The following is a 23,138-nucleotide window of genomic DNA, read 5'->3' on the forward strand; positions in this document are numbered from 1 at the left end:
TTTTTTTGCTTTCTTTCTGTCTTTGTTGTAGTAAGAAGTTTGGTTTTTTTTTTCATTTTTTATTTTTGTACGTTTTTTCTTCACCATGTGGTATAAAACAATTGACATTGTTGTGTGAACAGCATAAAAAAAGGGGTGGGCTAAAAAACGTAAGAGCGGACCTGATGAAGACTGATTGGCGTAGTTGTTGGCAACTTTGTGTGCTTGTGTAAGTTCAAGCAAACAAAAAACAAAAACAAAAAGCAGACAAAAAACTTAAAATAAAACAAAAAAAAAGAACCAAAATGTAGGAGACCGTCATTGTAAACTGAATTGGGCATGAAAATTGCTTTGCATATCTGCAAGTAGTAAAGCAAAGCCGAGTTTGTTGCTTAAGTCTTTTGTTTAGCACATATTGACGTTTATTGCACATTTTACACTTTGTGTATGAGTGTAGATTAACTTAATGGCTTATCTTAATGTTTCCTTTTTCATGCTGCATTTATCCGTTTTATAATCTTGCCATTGCTGTTGCCATTGCTGTTGTTGTTATTGTTGTTGTTGCCTTTGCTAGCTGCTACCATTAAGCCATTGCAATACATCGCAGAGCGACATACAGCGCAAAATGTTTAATTGCTTAATTAATTGCTCAACAACGTTTTTTATGTGATTCGATCAATTCGCAAGCAAAATTACAGCAGCGAACCAACAAATTTCCACACGACAAACTAAACTCACTGATGCAATGTTTTGATACCGCCATGTAGTTAGGTGTATAATATCACCGATACACATCTTACATGCCCGTGGAAATGTGAGCGCAACAAAGCATAAAACAAGGGGTATGGTCGGTAGGCAGATAGGTGGATAGGTAAGGTAGATGTCTAGAAATTTGTATAATTTCAGTAGCTGAAAAAATCATCGAAGTGCAAAGTTTTGAAGTTGCATAATTTAATTGCTGCAGGAGCAAAAACAAAAAAATGGATTTTATAATCCAACATGGGATTAGTTAATTTTATACATTTATTAAAATTTAATTGAGGGAAAGATGATTCGATACCTATGAAGGCTTAAATTATGGTTTCACAATTTTAGAAATTGCAAAATTATCATAATATTGTATAAAAATGGAATTCATTATCTTAATCCAACTTATTGAGTCTAGAAGAGAGTTTGCATGAGAAAAATAATCAAGTGCATATCTTATGTTCTTTTTGGTTATTTTTTTAATCAAGATCCCCAATAATTTATAAAAACAGTCGGTGATCATGTCAAAAGAAAGAGTTAAGTAAATGTCATTAATCATCATGCTCTGCCAAGACTTCCAGTCGCTCCTTAAATTAAAAAAAAACTTTAGCTCTGTACGATCGTGGCCCATAATAATTTATTAAAATAGGTGGGTATAAGCCCATGTCATCAGTATATTGTCGGTATCTTTATACTTTATCTATTGTGACAAATTAAAATTCTAATTCACAGTTAAATTAAATGCAACATTGCAGCTTCTTCTTTGTCCACTTCTTCCAACAACTCGGGTATAGTTCTTTGGAACCAACAATTCTTAAGGATTTAAGAAACTGATGCCAAAGTTAACTATCTCTTAAAACTCGCTAAAGAATCACATATATAGACATATATTATAAGGTATTCGGCAAGGCAGGTCCAGCCTGGCTCTCTGCCGTTCAGTATACCAGTGTACCGTTAGTATCGACATTAGCTTAGTTACTTACAATTATGAATTTTGATACTTTCCAGACCATGTCTGGATACTGCACAACTTTTGGCTGTTTCTTAAATAGTAGATTATAATGTTATAAAAAAATCATACAAATAGCATGAACCTTATCTTCAATAAATAAAAAAAAATTAGCATTTAGTTTGTAATTTAAGAAAATGAGCCCTTGGACTAGATGGATTCAATAACGACTGTTTGAAAATACTTTCGTTATCAGTTATTTGAAGAATTAAAGACATAATAACTGCAATATATTCACTCGGTGCAGTTCGAATTCCAAGAAACCTTGTCACTGATTTCTAATTTAAAAAGTTTTTCTCAAACTAAAAGAAAATCTTTCAGTGAAGTGAGATCTACTGGCATAGTGTGGCATACTGGGCTAATCATTAAAGTAAGAAATTATATTCCAGTAATATCCAGTAATATAAAGGTCAAAAAATTAGCTTGTAACATTACACTGAATACTCAAAACTGTTAACACAAGAAAAATTGAGTGTAAAAAGTAAAACTCTGCTTCATAAGCAAACAATCAGATTTAAACTACTTAATGGTTGCGTCTTTTATGACAATGCTGCTGCATCCTCCAATACATAACTTTAAACTTGTCGATATAATGTATAAAAACGTATGCTCAGAGCATCATGGTATATTAGAAATGAAGATATACAGAAAGATTTAAGGATCGAAAGTGTGCAAAAGTGTGCAAAAGCACATCAGATGCTTACACTAATTCTGAACTGCACTCTCTTAAAAAAAAATCCAATATTTGTACCATCAGGAAGACAAGCATGTTTTCCAGCTATAATTCTGTACTAAATGATTTCAAACTAGTATCATTTAAACAACTTATTATATTTATTCAATAAAACACTTGTTACAGTGTATCATCCATATGGTCACAAGACTCTATTAAGTAAAAGTGGTTTCGGCAGTAGCTAAAGTTTCGTCAAGCAAATAAGAAGAAGTATTAAATATTAATATATTCTACATTTATAAAATAATATTAGTAAATTTATTCTTACGCTTTTTGTTAGACAATTATAATTAAATAAAATTATAATTGATTAAAATTTATTGCAATTAAGATTTTTAGTAATAAAATATCTGATATATGTCTGAATTCAATATTAATCAGCTTGTTCTAGCCATTTAGCCGCTTCGTGCAAATTAAATTTCTTTCTTCATACGTAGAAACATTTCTACATATAATTTAAAATATTGTTTAACATATTATTGAACATAATGTTATTGTCGTGCTTAAATGTCGTTTAACATGCTGTTAAAAAACAATTAGATAATGAATAACATTAGTGCTTAAAGGAGGAAAACGCTTCCACAAAAACAAAAATAAATAAATAATATCACCAAAATGTTTTTATGGCTGTTATTGACTGTATGTCAGAATTTGCTCCTGTTGTTGTTTTTGTTATGACGTTGAAATGATTTACAGCAAATATTATTGCTTACTAAGCCCAGTTTGTATGTTAAATATTTATTTAAAATGTTTATTATTTATTAAAATATTTGTATATTTATTTTTTTAATTATGTATATCAATGTGTGTATGTAGAAGCAGGTCTTAACATATTTCTGCAAGTATTAAAATTAATTCATTTTTATATTTAAAACATATATACAGTACACTACATATTGAACTTCAGCACTGTTTTTAAACCGTTAATGATGCGATTTTTAAACAACAAATATTTTCTAATAGACAAAATAATTAATTTGCAATTAAATTTATTTTATTATATTATCTCTTAAATTTAATTTTTTAAAATCAAAAAATGAAAAAAAAATACTAAATTAGGCTGAACAAAATCATTGGCTAACATAGGTTCTAATGAATTTATTTTGACATAATTTCATCCATCTGACAACTTTCACCTGGAAAGGACCTGTTATTTCTACATTATAAATGACGTGATGGCTTAGATTCTACCTTAAAATGTCATAATACCTTAAATATTAACAAACTTAATGCATTTTGAACAAAATGTGCAGTAAACATAAAGAAACCGCCTAATCTCATCGGAAAATAATTCTGTATTTGCACAATTAAGGCAAATCAATTGCAAATATTAAGAAAATGATGGACAGAAGCCACTACATCAATTAGAGCATTGTGCAGAGTTCCAAGAGGGTAACATTATGCAAACCACACAGACTGCCCTAAAACTTTGAGCAACCGTAAACTCAAAAAAAAATAATAAGAAAAGTGAAGGACAACCCATAAATCTCTTCAACCCAGATCGCCGCTGAAGCGAGAGTATGGCAAGGATAATCATCGCATAATAGTCAGGAGTATACTGCATGAAACCAATTAGAGTCGGTGTGTTACTAGACGAAAACTATTTATTTTGCAGGTTAACCATCAGAACTTTTGAAACAATATACTTTTCTCGAGTGAAAAAAAATTTTAGATCATTAAGAAAAGTGAACACAGAACTGCAAAAAAAAATTATTCTGCTCTCTCTGTGAAACATGCTGCTTATATGGAAGTGCATGTCCGCTGCAGGTGTTAACGTATTGGAATTCATTGATGGCATTATGCCGAAAGAAATGTTAAAGAAAGTGCCAAAATCTTAAGTTTACCAACCACGTTAAGCTTCTAGTATAATAATGATCTGAAATATACGGGTTATGATCTGCATATGTGGCTCGCTCATCATGCAAATAGCTTGACCATTATATATTAATTGTCACCGTAAATATTTTTTTTAAATTTGTTTTTAAATTTTTTCATATGAAATGCAAATAATTTTGTTCAGCCTAATTTAATACATTTTTTGGTTTTTTAATATTAAAAAGTAAATTTAAGAGATAATATAATGAAATAAAATTTATTTAATTGCATATAAATCATTTTGTCTAAAAAAATTTTTGTTAAATAAAAATCTGATCATTAACGGTGTGATATATATATGTGGTATATAATATATATATTATATTGTTTATAACGCAGTGGTTTATAATATAATGTGGTTATATTTATATACATATGTAATAATTAATGATGTTGATTTATGATATGTTATCATTTGCATGATGTTATAATTAATATTGATTTTATTATTACTTATCAAAAATTATAAATATATGTTGGAATAATAATATTAAAATTAATATTAATTCAATTAAAGTAATGAAGCTTTTATCATTTAAATGACTTTTTTCTCAATTTCAGGCAATTTTCACATCTTTTAGAGAGTGAATTTCAAGGAGTTGCATATAAACGAAAACAATAACTGCTAACAACGCAATGTTTTTGTTGTAATCAGTATTTGATAAAAACTTACTTATTATTATTCACGTTCCATTTTATTTCTATTTCTCTCAGAAAAAAAAACAAAAACAACTATTTAATTGTTTTATTGTATAGAGGTACTGTTGAAAGAGAACTCACATATTGCATTTTACAAAAACAATTAAATATCAAAACAGTGTTTTAATTTCATTTTGTTCTTATATTACTTAGTGCTTTATTTATCATAAGCCTTAATTGAGTGATAAAGCGTCTTTCAATTAAAAATTCAGTAAGTGATAAACAAGTGCTTTAAAAAGTTGAAATATTTCCTAATTAATACCGTTATTAGACAAATATAATATAATATAATATTTATATATATAATATAATATAAATATAATATAATGAAATATATAAATATAATATAATGTAATTGACAAAAATTATCCAATCATGCAAGTATTATAGAACGTAATAGTTATTAAACGACTATAATTAAAAAATGAAAAATTAAAAATAATTAAAATCTTAATATTGTAGTTTAATAATATTAACAATACAAAAATTTAGTGAAGTGAAAGTCAGTTGAAATAAAGAGTATTTTTTTAACAATAAATGTTTATAAGAATATTTAGTGTTTGTATAAATTTAGTAAATAATATGTGAGGAGTATATAAATTGGTACAATAAAAATATGTTTATTAAAATTTTTGCACTAAATGAGTTTGCTATTTATTACTTATGTGAAACTATATAATAATATTTTTGCAATACCTAAATATTAAAATAATATAATAATTTTATATGGGTTTAATAATAAAATTAATAAAATGAATTATATGTGAAAAAATGTTTATAAACTACACAACATCAATAATGCCTACTTTGAATGCTTGTGCTGGAATCAACGTAACACTAAAAACCAAGTAAGTGATACTGTTATAGACTTGTTTTTGTTGTCGTTGTTGTTGTTGTTTAATGTGCAACATAACATTTTTCTGTTAAAATATTATGGGTGAGGAAATTTATGATGCATTAATGAAATAAATAATATATTATTAAAACAATAGCCAATATAAAATATTTCCCAAAATCAAATTTTTTTTACATATAATATATTATATAACTATAAATTTTTGTATATTTATTAATTTTTTTCATGTAAAGTACAATCAATTAATTTTTATTATTACAAGATTTTCACTTTTTCTCTTTCATGTTTTGCACACAAAATATAGATATATATAATATATAATTTATGTATATATTTATATATGTATTATGATTATCTTTTCATATAATTACTTACAGTACAATTCGTTATTTTTTATTACTACTAGTATTTACCTATTTCGATTTTAAAACTTTTAGTTAAAAATTTAAATTTTAATATTTTACTCTATTGTAAAGTAACAGAGTAAAATACTGTTGATTGAAAATTTTATATTTTATATAATATTTTATTTAATATTATTATATATAATTATTATTCTAATTCATTTGAAGATAATCTCTGACATATGCATATAAAGTTTAATAATGATATTAAATAGAATATTAGTAATCAAAACAGTTAATATTGTCAATATAGCATTCAAAACTGTGTGAATTAAATTGAAAAAATATATAAACCGTGAAATATCATCTACATGTTCAGGAGCAAATGTTATCGAGCGCTCCAAATAAGTAATTAAGTTACTATCCGACGTAATGGATTTAACCTCATGATTTAATCCCAACATATCGAAAATTCATTCGTATGAAGTCAATTTAAGCGGTTTAGTCAGATCTGTATCAAGATACCGCGAGTTAAGAACTTTAATTTTCTTTATATGAGTGGAGATACACCTGCACCTTTAATACATATAATCTAATCTCTATCTCTATAATCTCTATAAGTAATCTCTATATATTATCGCTTTGAGTACTAAAACAGTTACTGTATTATCTTTACCCAATCTGGTCTGAATAAAATTGAATCTTTTACATGAACTTAATGAAAAGTATCGGATTTTAATTAAAGGTACCTTAATATCGGCTAGTTTTGCATTGCAGAAAAGACTAACTATTGTGAGTGGATGGTATACAGCAGTGACCTAATATAACCGCAATTAGTTTGGCAATATGGATTCAGATCCTCTTAATCAGTTCTTTGGGCATGGTCTTATTATATGGAGATCAGATAGATCAGGATGTACATGTTTTTAGTGACTTCTACCTGTTATCAGTAGGCTGCAGAAAATGCAGATAGTTACTTCTCTTATTATTTTTATTAATACTATTATCGTGTAATATGTTGTGAAATTGCCCAACAGCCGGTACAGCGGCCAGAATACTCTTATTTTTTCAAATTCACTTTTAATTACACAAAGCTATTTAAAGTTTTGTGAAGAAAGTCGAGATCTTAATCTAGAGAAAAGTTCTTAATCTATTCTGATGACAGAAATTTCATTTAAAATAAATTTCTTTTGTGCGTTGTTACATCTGGACAGTCATCTCTCTTAACGGTGCCCCTACTATTTCATTCTCCAAAATATTATTTTTTTTCCCAAAGAACTTATACTAATTTGGACATCTATACAATTTAGTTACCCTCTCGTATTTTGATTGAATATTTAAAGACTTATAACTACGACTTATATGAAACTTATCACACAGATTATATTAAATGACTTATGTTCTTATTTACTTTGTTTGTGACTTGTACTTCAGCGCTGGAATCGAATATATTCTTTGCGGATCCATATAACAGTTTGAGTCAATTTTTTAATTCATGAAGGTTTTTTTATGGTTTAGAATAACGTATATTTAAAAATTATAAATTTCAAAATTTCTTTTCTCTCTTATACCTACTAAACTGGGGTTTTCGGTTTTATTCTCTACGGACAGATTGCCAAAATTCATTTTTTATGTGTTTTGAAGTGTTGATTTTAATTAGTTTGGGTCTTTTTTTTGGTACAGAACCGAATTTTTTTTTAAATTTTATTTATTCGGCAATCTTGTTACAAATGTGGGACTCACATCAATTTTTATCGTGTAAGATCGATCGCAAAAAAGAGAACAAATAACGAGACAACAGAGAAGAAGCTTCTATAATTTTATTAAAACAATAGTGCATTTCAAGATAATTCATTTATTCGACATATTCCAATGTGATTCACACGATTTAGCCATTCATATAACGGCTAGGGTTTTTAGGGTTTATTGATAATAATTTTTATGATTTATATTTCTTATTCGAAGTTTGGTATCTTAAATTTTTCTTTTCCTTTCTTTAACTTTATCTTAACTATATTCAATGCAACTTAGTCTTCATTGCTCATTAATTTTAACATCCTTCTCAATTAATACCCATCCTTTTGTTGGAGCAATGAAAATACTTCAAGTTACTTCATTAAAGTGTTTATTAATATGTTTACAACATTTCCCATGAAAAATATATTCATTGCCCTTTAGTTTAAGGCTGCAATGATGTACCTAAAAAATTTGAGTATGGCTTTCTCTTCTCTTCATATGAAAATGTTTTTATGTTTCAAGAAAATATAAAAAAATTAAATAAGGAAAGAATCTAATTTAAGTTAGACCTGAGCAAAAATATGTCGAACTACAAAAGTTCAGACTTTTTTTAATATCATTTTTGGTGCTTTAAATATATTTTTTGTTAACTTTAGCATTTCACGTTCTTAACATCAAGAAGAAGAAGAAAATGTGAAGGATCTTTATGTGAGGGTCATGACTTTTGAAAAATAATAAAAAAAAATTAAATATTGCAAATTCTGTTAAAGGCTTGTATAAGCGACAGATAAAGCATTTAGTTGAATTTTTAGTTTTAATTTATTGTATATATTAATTGTTTTTATAAATATCGCCAACATTTCTAAGCTAACTGGACTTCTTTCTTAGGGCGGATTATTGTTACAACTACCTTTTATATTGCGTTTTTTAAATGACAAATTCTGAATATTTTTAACACAGTATATGTTATATACATTGTGACCGAAAGGTTTCCGGAAATTTTAAATAAAACGCAAAATTCTTAATCTTCATCAATATTTATTTTATCTCCTTCAAAATATGCTCATTAGAAGCGATACACAAATGCCACGTTTCTTCCAATCATCAAAACTTTTTATAGGCGCTTTCCGGTATGGCTTTGAGTTCCCTCTGCGAATTCTGTTTTACGTCTTCTATGGATTCAAAACGCGTTCCTCTGAGTGGTAATTTGAGGTTGGGAAACAGGAAAAAGTCACACGGTGCAAGATCAGGTGAATACGGTGGCTGTTCGATGGTATTTATTGAATGTTTGGCCTTAAAATCGTTGATAATGTTGAACAAATTGAGGTGAATCGGAACAAGCCGGGCGTTGACACGTCGCATACACAAATTGTCCACCAAAATCAAACGAGCCATCTCACGACCGATGCCTAGCTCTCGTGCTATCTCTCTAACACTCACATGAGGATTTTTGAACACGATTTCCTTTGCCTTTTCAATGTTTTCGTCGGTGGTAGAGGTCGAAGGTCGTCCAGAACGCGGCATGTCTTCGACGGTCGTACGACAGTCCTGAAAGGCTTTGTACCACTCATAAACTTGAGTTTTCGATAAAACTGATTCCCCATAAGCCTTTTGTAGCATTCGCAACGATTCTGCACACGAAATTTCGTTCGAAAAACAAAATTTGATGCAAACTCTTTGTTCAATATTTTTTTCCATTGTTTTTTTCGCAACGCACTACTGAGGTGAACTGGTTTCAACAGCTGCCGTAAACGAACTGTCCGACGATGCGCTCTTTTTGGCATAGTAATTAAGACAGTGCTGCAAACTACATAAACTTAAAATATCGAAAAATATACAGCGCGCGAATTTTAAATGAGAATTTCCGAAAGCTTTTCGGTCACAATGTATGTATTCGTGTTTACTAGTTCCAATTTACCAAAAGGCTAGGCCTTTTAATGCAATTAAAGACAGCTTTGATATACAAAACACATTCTTAGCTTTGATCTATGCGTCTACCGCTTATCGCCAAATTATACTGACTGATTCCAACTTAATTAAATTAAGCCTTCTAAGATATCTTTTGCGATATTCTAACAATTCGATTGCTTTTGCTAACCTCATTAAACAAAAACACGTATTAGCTTTCAGAAATTAAAATAATATACATTTATAAAAATATATTTGCATTTGTATCCTTCAGAAAAATACTTGTGTCCATTCAATCCACCTCAACTGTATAAAAGATCCTTAATTCTTCTACTATTTTCTTTTTAAGCTTCCATGACTAACTCATTCCATTTTGGCAAGCTGATGTGACTTCATTCCAATGAATTTTATGCGGTTATTTACTACATCAACGGTCTGTCTATTCTACAATTTGATTTATACCACGTCACAACAAAATGACAATAGTCTTACAGACCTTATATGTATTATTCTGTATAGTTAATTGTGATGTTGTATAGTGTCGCGAATGATGTCAAATTATATTTCAAAAATTGTATGTTGAATTCAAATATATTTGTCGTTTGGACCAAGAAACTATCTCGCGATGCTACAACGCTTTGAATCAATACATTTCTCTCATATAATAGCGACAATGATAATCACATAATTGTCACTTCAATTTTAACCAAAACTTAATTAAAACATCCTTTGAATAAAATATATTGGGTGTCTTTTAGCTGCATTCCTCTTTCTTAACATTTTTTAATAATCTACATTTATTTTTCTCATCCCGTAATACATGAATGGGGATTTTCGATTTTGTCCGAATCGGACAAATTCGGATCTATTTCAAAAATCTATATTCTATATATTTTGAAGAATTGATTTTAAAAACTTTCGGTTTCATGTTTTATTTTTTTTTTCATAATTTATATTTATTCTGTGATTTTTTAACAAACGTAGAGGTCACAACAAGGTCTTCGATTTTTTTCACACACTGCAAAAAATTAACGAGGTTCTGTAGAGGAGAGTTTCATGGGCGCATCTGGTAGGAGTAGTGAAATAGTCTTATATATATGTCATACGAATTTCTATAGTATAGTAAGTTATTTTTTTCTTGAACTTCACAAGTTCTCATAACAAGTGTAGGTAAGAAAACTTGATTTCATTTTTAATCCATTAATATGTTTGAAGAAAGTGACATGTCTACCAGGAAGCCGGTAGACAGAAATTAAAGAGAGGGGGGATAGTGTTCTCGTTATCATATTTTAGTAAGAAAAAAAATTCTGATTAGTAGTAGTCAATTAGTAGTCAACAATGAAATAGATATATGCATATATGTATCATATTTAAACTTGATATGTATGTATTATATTTTATACACAAATAGTGGCAACTTGCGGTGACTTAAACAATTTCACTACTTCCTACCTGCTGACGTTAATTTGGGGATGGAATGGTCATGATGGATTACAGGTACGTACTTGATATCTCAAAACAATTTCACTACTTCGTACCTGATAGTTCCCCCTCTATAATGCCATATAATTTATATCAATCATATTCATTTTCGCGCTTCCTTCTTCTATTTCCGTAAATAGCGGTCATGATGAGCTAAAGGTACGTGCTTGATGTCTTGAGAGTATTTCACTAGTTTCTACATAATGGAGCCTCCTTTTAAATGTCATAATAAATATAATAAAAATGTTACACCTAATGAAACTTCTTAATGCTATAATAAATACCTATCACATTTATATTTTCGCGCCCCCTCTCCTATTTTATCGAATCATTTAGTTTGGGAGGGGGCTGCACGTACGTGTGTGATTCATATATTCTAATAGAGTCTTAACTCTATATTTACCATAATGATTTAGAAAGCTATAAATCAATTGTTATTTTCATTAGATTAAATTTGTATAAATTATTGTTAGATTCATAAGAAAAGATTTAATTTATGATTAGCAGATACAGAATAAAACACAAACTATGTGAAGGTTATTATAATATTTATGAAAGCATAGATAACTTTTATCTAATTTGGATTGCAAAATGAAATTAATGTAATATTAAGTAATAATTGTAGTTTGTATTTTAATTAAAAAGGAAAACTGAAAGGAAGATAAAGTTTGATTTGTGATGAAAAATCACAAATTGTTGTTATCGTACTTTTTTATTAGATTTAAAATTCCTCAACGTTATCTTCAATTAATTTGTTAGGTACTAAAATTTAATGCTCACCACATTTTACCGAATTTCAAATTATACTTAATTAAGTTGCTTAGGTAGACAAAGCATACAATTAAACATTAAATGTAGTGACATTAACACAAATTGACAGTCACAATGACAGTTTACCAGTTGAATTGAGACACGCATCCATCAAACATATTAACGAAATCACTCAAAAACTGAAAGTATCACATCCAATCAAGATTGAAATCTATACGCGATGGCATAATGGAGGCCTCTTAAGCGCGTACACTCGCCACAAATAGTTGTGCATAGGCGCACTTGTGTGCTGTCTTGTATCTGTGTTTATGGTACAAATGTCAATGAAACCGGTATCGTTGTTCGCTCTGTGGAAGATAAGATCACTGAAATGACAATAACACAACCAAAAACAGTAAAAACTAATGGAAATAATAGAGAAACCTATAAAATACACCGTAAGAATATTTCTAACAAAAATTAAATAAAAAAATTTGAAAAAAAATTAGAAAAAATTTAAAAAAAATTTAAAAAAATTGGAAAAAAAATATTTTTTCAATCAGGTTGAAAAGCAGAAGAATAGAATTTGAGAAGACTAATAAAATTTTACTAAAACACAAAACAAAGGTTATTTATATAAGAAAATATGAAGAAAAAAGAACCTATTGATTGAGAAGTGTATAAATTGTTATGAAAGTTAGAAATTTTAATGAATTTTGTGAGACAAAGCCAATAAGAATGTCAAAAAAAGATATTTTTATAATTACGATTTTATTTTGAAAAAAATAAAAATATTTTTTAGTCACAAACTATGGTTTTCTATATACTTATAATAAACAGATTTTACTTATACTACTTTTAAAAATATTTTATAATTGTACTGCAATTACTTCACACCTACACTAAATCTGTTTGCGATTTTAGTTGACGTGGATTTTGCTAAGCTTCACATTGCTCCATGGCAATGAAATACGATTGAGTATTGAGTCTGTTAAATTGCAGATATTTATTTGAAATAATTGTAGTTGTGAGATGTAGGTTATATTATAAGATATACCATTAGACTTAATATCATTATAAGATACGCTTTTCTTATTGAGTTATTAGTTGTTTTTTGTTATGTTAGACGATGTAATGTAGCAATGTTGCTCTTTGAATTCAATTAATTGCAGCGATAACACATTTTGCTCTTGTCCAATGAATAATGGATCAACGAGTTGATTTACATCAAATGTCACAAGCTGCTTGGCGCCAATTATAATGTTTTTATATATGGAATAAGATATTTTAATTTCTTTTTATTTATAGAAATGAATTTTTCTATATTGCTGTATAATTAAGTGTAATTAAAATAATTAAAAAGAATTTCGTTTTTCTACTTGAGAAGGTCGTTAAACAAGCAGATAAGTGCTTTATTAATCTGTATATTTTAATTATACAAGAAATACATTAGCCCAGCTGAACACAACATTTTTATATATTCATAATCAACAAATAAGAATAATATAAGATTTATTGCATATAGTTATTACATATAAATAATAATTATATCGCCACTTCCATTTATTTATTTCACTTAAAATATATATTAACACAAAAACGGTATAGAATATTTTCATAATCAACAAATAAAAATATGTTATAATTAATTGCTTATAATTATTACATATAATTATTAGATATAAATAATAGTAATATATTTACTTTCATTTATTTGTTTTATATCATACAAATCATACACACATACATATCTCTCTGCATGCTTTTATCTGATACTATTGCGTGAAAGCGAAAAACCGAATATACTTTTTTTATTGGATTTACTAAAATATTTCTTATTAAAACTTTTACTGGAACGGCAAAGAATTTTCAGAACTGCTATCGGAAGACTAAAGAAATTTTCAAAACAAGCTCGTTATTTTAATACATTATTTGACCATAACTTTTTATGATAAGATTTTAATCTATTATGTCAGTATATACCAAGTGTTTTTGTAATGGCATGCCTTATCTAATCTCATATATCAAGCGCGGTTAGTATTTTTTTAGCTTGCTCACTTCATAAAAAACTAATTATCGCAGAATTATACAGTCTCTTACATCGAGCTCGGTATGTACCTCTCAACTTTTTCACTTTATCAGAAAAATGGTCTTCTCTTATTTCTTCTTCCTTCAACTGCCGTTTTAATCACATGAAACTCATTATCGGATTTATGTCTGCTGCAGCAATAGACTCCAGGCACCTTTTCCGAGTCATTCCTAATCCAGTCTCCTACATAGGAAGCGGTAAACTCGTCCCCAACTTGAACACTCCATCGGAAAAATTGTCTTCCTCTATTTTTTCTTGTTTTACTTGCCGTTGCATACACCTATTCGTTATAACATCACCATACATCCTTCCAAAATGACCAAGACAACGAAGCTAATTTGTGTTTTTCTAAACGATATCAGTTTCGAAGTAAAACTCGAAATATATTCAAATGTAATGACCATTATCCACTAGTATAGGAACAAAGATATTATAAATAACATTATTAATGATAATTAATTTACTTAATTTAATTTAATTTGTTTAAATTTCTGTACACTATTTTCTGTATTTGAATGATTGACAATCACTGTGCTTCTCACATTGCGCTTTTCGATTACAAGGGAATAGGAACCCATGACGAAACATTGCCAATTTTTTTAAATACTATTTTTAATACTATACTATTTCCCAGCATCACGTTTCTAGATTAGGTTCTATACATAAGAAAGAACTAATCATGCAACAAATAATGCCTCTACGAAAAGAATAGTATTGAAATTCAACAATTAAAAATAAAATTAATTAATTAATTCAATTATTCTATAGCTAGTTTATGATTTCGTTCTAATATAAATACAGTAAGTAAAATTGTTAATAAAAAAAGTAACAAAACTCTAGAAAAATATGCGAACAAAAAAGTTAAGTACGGCTTTGGATCAGTTGGTTAAGGTGCGCTGATTCTGAGTTTCACATTTGGCAGGACCCGAGTTCGAATCCTGGTACTTGCAGTCTGAAAAATAATTATTTACGAATAATTAAATACAAGAATTATTTCCAAGACCACTGATGATGGGTATTTGGCAATACTCGAAACGGTTGTATGGTCAGCCAAAAATTCAATTAATTAAAATAATATAAAATATAAAATTTTTGTTGTTGTAGTTCACTACTGTTTGAAAAAATCTCTTTATACTATTTATAGAAATTATCGATTGTTTCCATCCTTTGATTAACAGATAAAACAATTGTGTTTGGAAGTACTTTCTGTAGAGTTAGTCGGTGTGCTCATCGATAAGTACTTAATAGAATAAATTCGACTTTCTCTGTAGTTGTCTTTCAAGATATATGATATTAAATCGGTGGAAAAGTTCAAGTAATAAGAAGTGGAGGAGAGTAGCTATAGAGCAGCTACTGTAACTAACCCATTAATCATGTCATGTGTGTAAGAGAGTAACAAAGAAATATAAATTAGATATTATTATATTAGATGTGGAATATAGTAAAGGGAGGGCAGACCCAAAACAATATATATATATATACATATACATTATTATATACATCGTTTATATGGGATATATAGTATATAATTAGTATATAATTATATAATATATTATATATATATATATATATATATATATATATATATATATTTATATTATATATATAATATATATATATTATATATATATATAGTATATAATGAGTATATATATTTAGTATATAATAGTTATTTATAGTTTATTTATAGCTAACTAATTTACAAATAAATTTAGGATTATTAAAAATAATTACTTTCATTTATTCTCAGCTGCTTGTTATTAGAATCTTATCGTTAGTTATTTGTATAATTCATTTATGAGTAGTCATTAAAGAAAGTTATTGCATTGCTTTTTATTTTAATCTATTTAATAATTTATCTACGAAACTATTTGAAGAGTTTATATTATTATATATAGCATATACTCGTAGCAGACAATAAATTGCTTATTGCTTGAATGCATTCCCAATTCCCAACCATTTATTCAACTTAAAGAGATTAGTTTAATGCTTCTTTATATATTGAAATAAATTTATTTGTATTTTTATTGATACTTGAACTAAAAAAGTATCAAAATAAAACATTTACTGGTAATGCGCGGTGAAACTGCATTAAATTAACTACAAATGCACGTATTGTTCATTTTTATATTGATGAAGAAATCTTGTAAATTTGTGTAACAATGCGGTATAAAGGGTCATAAAATAATCCTGCCAGACAATCAGACGTTCGATATGAAACAACAACGCATTTTATGGCATCTGCAGTTAAGAAAAAATTGAGTCAATATAACAGCATTCCTAAAATTGTGTATTTTGCCATAAAACTTTTATATGAAAGTAACATCAAAGGCTAACGAAATAGAGCATTAAAGTCATAATTTTATAGATAAATATTTCATATGGCATATAAAGAGAATAATGAATTAATACAATATGTATCTCGTATCTCGTATGCCTAACCTAACCTATGAGTATGAGTATAAATCTCACTTGCGAGGTAAGAGTATCTGGCAGTTCGTCGTAAAAGTAGAAAAGGGCTACAAAAGGAGTAAAATGAAAACCTTTTTGACTACGAAACGTCAACACAAAGCAGGTCAATCAGATTGTAGAAAAGGTTAACAGCACTCGAATCGAAACTTTTCAAACGAAATCCCAAAGATAAGAGATACACTGCGAGTACTTTTTGACGTCTACTGTCGGTCTGTCTACTGACACTTGAGTTGCCCGACAACTCTGCCCGTTTACCAAATTCTATGTATGTTCGTTTGTGTGTGTTTGTCTGTTATAAATTATACTATTTTAGGTTTTTGTTGTTTTTTTGTTTTTTTTTATAAATTTCATTTATTTGTCCAAAGCGCGTGTACTCATTGAATCGTAAAAGCATTTGGGAGCAGCAGCACTTAAAAACAGTTTCATTTTCATCTTAAGAAATCTTTGAAGCATTCGAAGTCCGCAGGTAAAATTCTTAGCTTGCTGACTGTATTTAGCGTATGTGATGCATTTGGTGCATTTGGTACATTTGGTAGATTTGGTAGATTTGCTGCTATTGACGCTTCCAGGTTTTTCTTCAGCATTCGTCAGTAACGCATCAAAAGTATTTGAAAATGAGTTTTCTTTGGGTGCCCTTTGTATTCTCTTTGACTATTTTGACGCGTTTCGAACGTTTGCAGTGTTAACAGTGAAGGCAATAAACTTCAAATTGTGGATATGCGTAGCACAAACGATTCCAAACAGTAACGAAAACACAACAATAACGCAACTTAACATTAATTGTGGGAAATCAGTTTGACGAATCTAAATTAAACGAAATTATACGTTTGGAAATGAAGTTGCATTGAATCTCTCGATGCATTCGTTTGGTGGGCTGTAAGCTGCATTCAGCTTCGATATTCTTTTCTTCTTCGGAGTTACGAGTCACAAGTTACCAGTTACCAGTCACCTAAAGAGTAGAATGGAAAACAATTAAAAATTTGCTTAATTGATTTTTAATTATTTTTCAAAAGTTCTAAATTATGCAAGAATTTTCTTCTTTAGGTTGCCTACTCAATAATTGAAAACATTGAAAAGCAATAAAATAAGTGAGGAAGTAAAAGGCATAACACTAAGGCATAGCCTAAGGAAAAAGCTTTGATAGTTATAGTAATATTATTCCAATACTTAAGAATATTTTCATCACATTAGAGTAAAATAGTATTTAAGAATAGCTCAACTTTATAATAAAGTAGAAAGAAAACTTCATTCACAGAAATCGAAATAATTGAGACAATTGATTTATGCGTTGTATTAAATGAATACTAAACAAGCAAAAAGTTATAAGTTTAAACTAGTGAATGAAATGTTACAGACATGTTTCTGAAACTCAAGCCGTGCTTCTCAATTTTTTATTTGTAATATAATAAGATAATAACAATAAAGTCATAGTTACCGTCATCGTCAGAAATTCTTAACTGCTTCTATATTGCATACAGGTTATCAATAAGGAGATTGGTTTTGAGCCTTCTTTTAACTGGTTCCTTAACATAACCAATATTTTATTTAATTCATAGTTTCTTTGTTATCTAAAATATCGTGCCTATAAAAGGTAATAAGAAAGAAAACAAAAAAATTTTGGGATATACTGTCTGTGGAGTGCTAGCCATCTAAATCCTACATATGTCCATGAAAACTCCCAACGCAATCAGAGTCTAAGTGAGAAGGTGTTGATAATAGCTCATTAATTAATATTGAGCATTAAATATCGTATATTTTCATTTTCATTAAAAAGTAGCTTGAAAACCCCATGTCACAATAAGTTAGGTTAGGTCAGTTTGTACCGGCGATTCAAAGGAATTGGTTAAACTTAGAGTTTTGAAACCACCTAGAACCTTTACAAAGCTTATAATGCAGTTTAAGAGGAAGTCTGGCAGTTGCCCAAGATCCTCAAATTGGAAGCCCCTAGAATAGTACGGCGATACCGCATATGTCCTGGATATGAACAGATGAGAGGCATTTTCCTCGTCGTTTTCACAACTGTTGCAAATATAATTGAAAGGAAAATCTAATCTTCAAGCATGGTCTCCTAATCTACAACAGCCTGTGATTAAATCTACAACAATACGGGGCATTTCGATGAGAGTAATGGATTTCTCAATTCATTTCTACGTTCTGTTTCAAGACTCAGACTCTTATCTAAGAAGAATTCAAGCTGTTGTTCCACAAGAAAGCATTCTTAGGCCCTGCACTAAATGTTTACTATCGATCTAAAATTAATAATTGTAAATTATGCTGATAACACTGTATAGCTGCTTATTGATAACAGAGAAAAAGAATTTACGATGCTTTATGAAGCATGAAACAAATTTGCATTTTGAACTAAACAATAGTCCAAAACTGACGAAACTTTATTGGAATTATACAAAGGTTTTAATCGAAGACTTTTAGAGATTAAACATCAGGACCCTCTATATTGTATTAATTCAAATAACTTACAGCTATTTAAAGCTATGATATGTAAAAGAAAAAATGAAAACTTTAAGTAAAAAATTCATCCCAATACACTCGCAATAGAGTTTCCACTGGTATCTTTTTTAATAAGAAAAAGCGTTCTTATGCAAACAAAAATCACGCTCTACATGTCTCTTATCATGCTTGTTCTGTTGTATGGTGTAGAAGCATAGACAATGAGCAACAGTGATGAGAAGGCGTTAGGAGCATTCAGGAGAAAACTTTGTTGGAAGATCTATGGTTGGTAGCGAATACTATATTAGATAGAGCTAAAAAGGTTTTCGATTCGATACCAGCTAGTGGATAATGCGGTAGAAAACGTCCGCATCTTCGGTGGAAGGATAAGGTAACCAACGATTGGGGATCGCTCGGTATTACCAACTGCTGACAGCAAGCCACTGATCGGACTGTCTAGCGAAGATTAGCCGACGCGGTCAGAAACGATTCATGTCTTTAATGGCCAACTAAGTAATTAAATAAGTAAGTTCTTATGCAAATATTCTAAATACTACAATATTATAATTGTACAGTACAGTATCATTCAATTAAAGCAATGTTTTTTATATAGACATTTTGTATATTTAAATTGAAAAAAATGAGACATATATATATATATATATATATCTATATAAGATAGAGTGTTGTCATTAATTATGCTCTTTTTTTACTTTTGTTATTGTAAAGGGTTTTTTTATTTATATTTTTAGAATTCCTATTTACCGTGAGACTACTTAGTCCGAAGTTTATATATTAAAACATTATTGTATTTTAATGATCCGAAATTTTTATTGAAAAAATTTACGAGATACGAAAATTATTTAATTTATATGATATGTGAATGATGTTTAAAGTTTAAATAATTACTTTTTATATATATATTATACTACATAGTGTATCAATATATTATAACGATTGAATATTTTACACATTTATTTTTGTATAAATAGATAAAAATTCTGCGAAAAAGTAGTTTTAAATTCATTCTGTTTCGCGGAATTTATTGAGTATACACCTTTTTGATGAAGAAAAAATGTGAAATGTTTCGATTATCCATACGAACATGTACTCTTCTACATTTTCTTAAAATATTTTTTTAAGATGTTATAAAACAATATACACTTATTGTTTGGACTCAGCGCTATGAGTACAATATTGAATATGTATTATTTTTAATTTATTTTTAGACAAAATACCCAAAAACAATTTATCAAGAGAATTTTAAAAGGCAAATATCTTCATAACTTTGAAATGATAACAAAAGACTTAAGCAACAAACGTGTTTATTAAAAAGTGAAAATGTAGCTTTAAAAATGTTTATAATTTTTAATTTTTTTCTCAGTTTTTGTAACTGAAAGAATAAATTTTCATTTCGTAGAGCAACAAGCAGATTTTTAACAATGAACCCACTAAATGCCATAATTGCATTCTTCATGAATGCCTACTCTTCATATACCTCTATTAAATATTTCACTTCTAATGATTAATTCGTTGCTGGGAACTAATTTGTCACTTGCGTTTCCTCGCATATTGTCATGCATAACGAAATCTTTGAAGATTTGTGCTCATCTCGGAATTTCTATACGAGAATTGTCTACGCTCTATCGAATGACAAATTACGCATGCAGCTCGGAATAATACACAAGCCTTCAATCTTCGATTTTGTTTTCGATTCTGTGCACTGCACATTTAGGCAAATTAACATAAAAGTACGAAGATTTTTTGTTTGGCAGGCATTGTTCAGACGAAATTGGTTAAAATCGAGTCAAAAACATTTTGGAGGAAACTGATTGTTTTCTTGTTTTTTTCTCTCGTTTTTTGTGTTTTCTGTTGTTAAGAGTCGAATCAGGTGAACAGAGTGATTGATTGCGCTAATTTATAACGACAATGGGTCAGGTCATGTTTTTGAGCATTGTGAGGTGTTTGACTTCCAAAAGGTTTATAATTGTTTATGATATTCATACGCTGAAGTCTTTGAACGCAGAAGGAGTTGCGCAGAGTTATGAGGGTAAAACAATTTATATTTCGTGTGGAGATTTTTTTTGTTTCAAATATTCCAGACTTAAATTTAATAAATTATATTTTAACCAATATGTTATGAAAGATGCTTATAAGGGTTTCTTTATACTTTTGTATGATTTTTATATGAAGAGTTCTTAAGTTTTTCTCACACAAAGTTTTAGTACTGTGCGAAATTTTCATAAAATTACTTTATTGCTTCTTTGTTTAGAAATGTATATATTTATGCGTCGTACGTACTACTAAAATAATGTTACTGGATATAGGTGTGTGTTAATAATACTTTTTATGATTATTAAAAAAGTTTTTTCATGTGGTAGATTCCACAGTTCCAAACGACTCTAGAATAATTTGCATACAAACAGATTTTTCGACGAAACTTCAAACGAAGAAATTTTTACGCTTCTTAAAATTAATTATTTTCTCCAAATCAGAGAAGTATTAGCATACCGCGACGGTACAGATATAACTTACACGGTGTTGTTTTATTAAAAAGAAAATTTGTTGCAAAAATTAAAAAAATTTTTGTTGTTGCAATTTCATTACTGTTCGATGAAAACCTCTCTACTGAAAGCAATAGTTTTTATTAAGAATTGAGTATTTTTCGTCAAAATGGACGTTAAAAGTCAGTTCAATAAGGATATTAATGCAAAAAAGTGTTCAGTAAAGGCTATAGCGTAGAGAACTATAGCCCTTATTTCATGAAATCAGCCTGTTTCTATGCATCCTATTTTCTCAAATAATTATTATATTCTAATATGTTACTAGTATGCAAAAAAAAAAAAATATAGCTGTGATGCAACAATTTATTAATAAAATTCAAAGATATATTCTTTTCATTTTGTATAGATGAATGATATCTATGTAAGAAGTCTATGTGAAATCCATATAATGTTAGTTATAATCACAATAAAATCCTCTCTGGTTTTGCGGTATATGCCTATTGTTGAAAGGAGAACGTTTATTAAGTTAATCATATTGAGAGAGATATTCTTACTCTTATTAGCAGGCGCAATAGATTTCTGTACCGTAGTAGTGAATCTTTAAACTATTTCAAAGTTCCCCCAAAAAAATAACAATAACGAACCCGTAATATATAAATAAAAATAACACTCAATTTATCGAAGAATTAATTAGAGATATTGGAAAAATTCAAGAAAGATTATTTTTGGTAATAAAAGTCTCTGTGGAAGTAGCCATGAGAGATTAGAGGAACTTACAAATTTATGATGTTTTAAACTCATCAACTATTTTGTTCATGTATTTTTTTTATAAAAAATATGCCAACAATATCGAAAATAAACCCCTGGTAATATACAAAAGTAAGATATGGTATATGATAAAAAAAAATATGTATACAGGTTTATATAAGATTACTTAAATCTTATGTCTATATTATTAATACAATAAAAAATTATATATACATATTAGCGGACCTATTCTGTGCACTTTATAAAATTGTCAAACATTGACACTTGTCAAAATTGATTACTGTAAAGGTTTTGGTATTCTGTGACATAAATAAAAAGCTTTTTTCCTTGTTAGTTGTCAATACTTCAAATGCTGTTGACAACTATAAAAATATGCTTTTTTTAAGCATTTTTTATTATTTGCATGCATGACAAATATTCTTAACTAGAATATACGCTCCTTACAAGCATTTTTTTATTGTGATTTGAAAGCATGAAAAATGCTTTTGACAATTTAAAATATATGCTCTTTACAAGCATTTTTTACGAACAGTTACGAACAGTTACGAACAATTACGAACAGTTACGAACAGTTTTATATACAAAACACTTTACACCATAGTGTGGTGAGAAGCACTAGGTACTTGAGCTTTGAAATTTGTCAAGATGTGTCCAGAATACCAAAAAGCTTTCTGCTTTATAAAAATTAAAAATTTTATTAAAGAATTTGATAAATCTGTCAAGTGCACAGAATAGGTC

The sequence above is a fragment of the Teleopsis dalmanni genome, chromosome 2 (genome assembly GCF_002237135.1).
Source record: "Teleopsis dalmanni isolate 2A chromosome 2, ASM223713v2, whole genome shotgun sequence".
Lineage (NCBI taxonomy): Eukaryota > Metazoa > Arthropoda > Insecta > Diptera > Diopsidae > Teleopsis > Teleopsis dalmanni.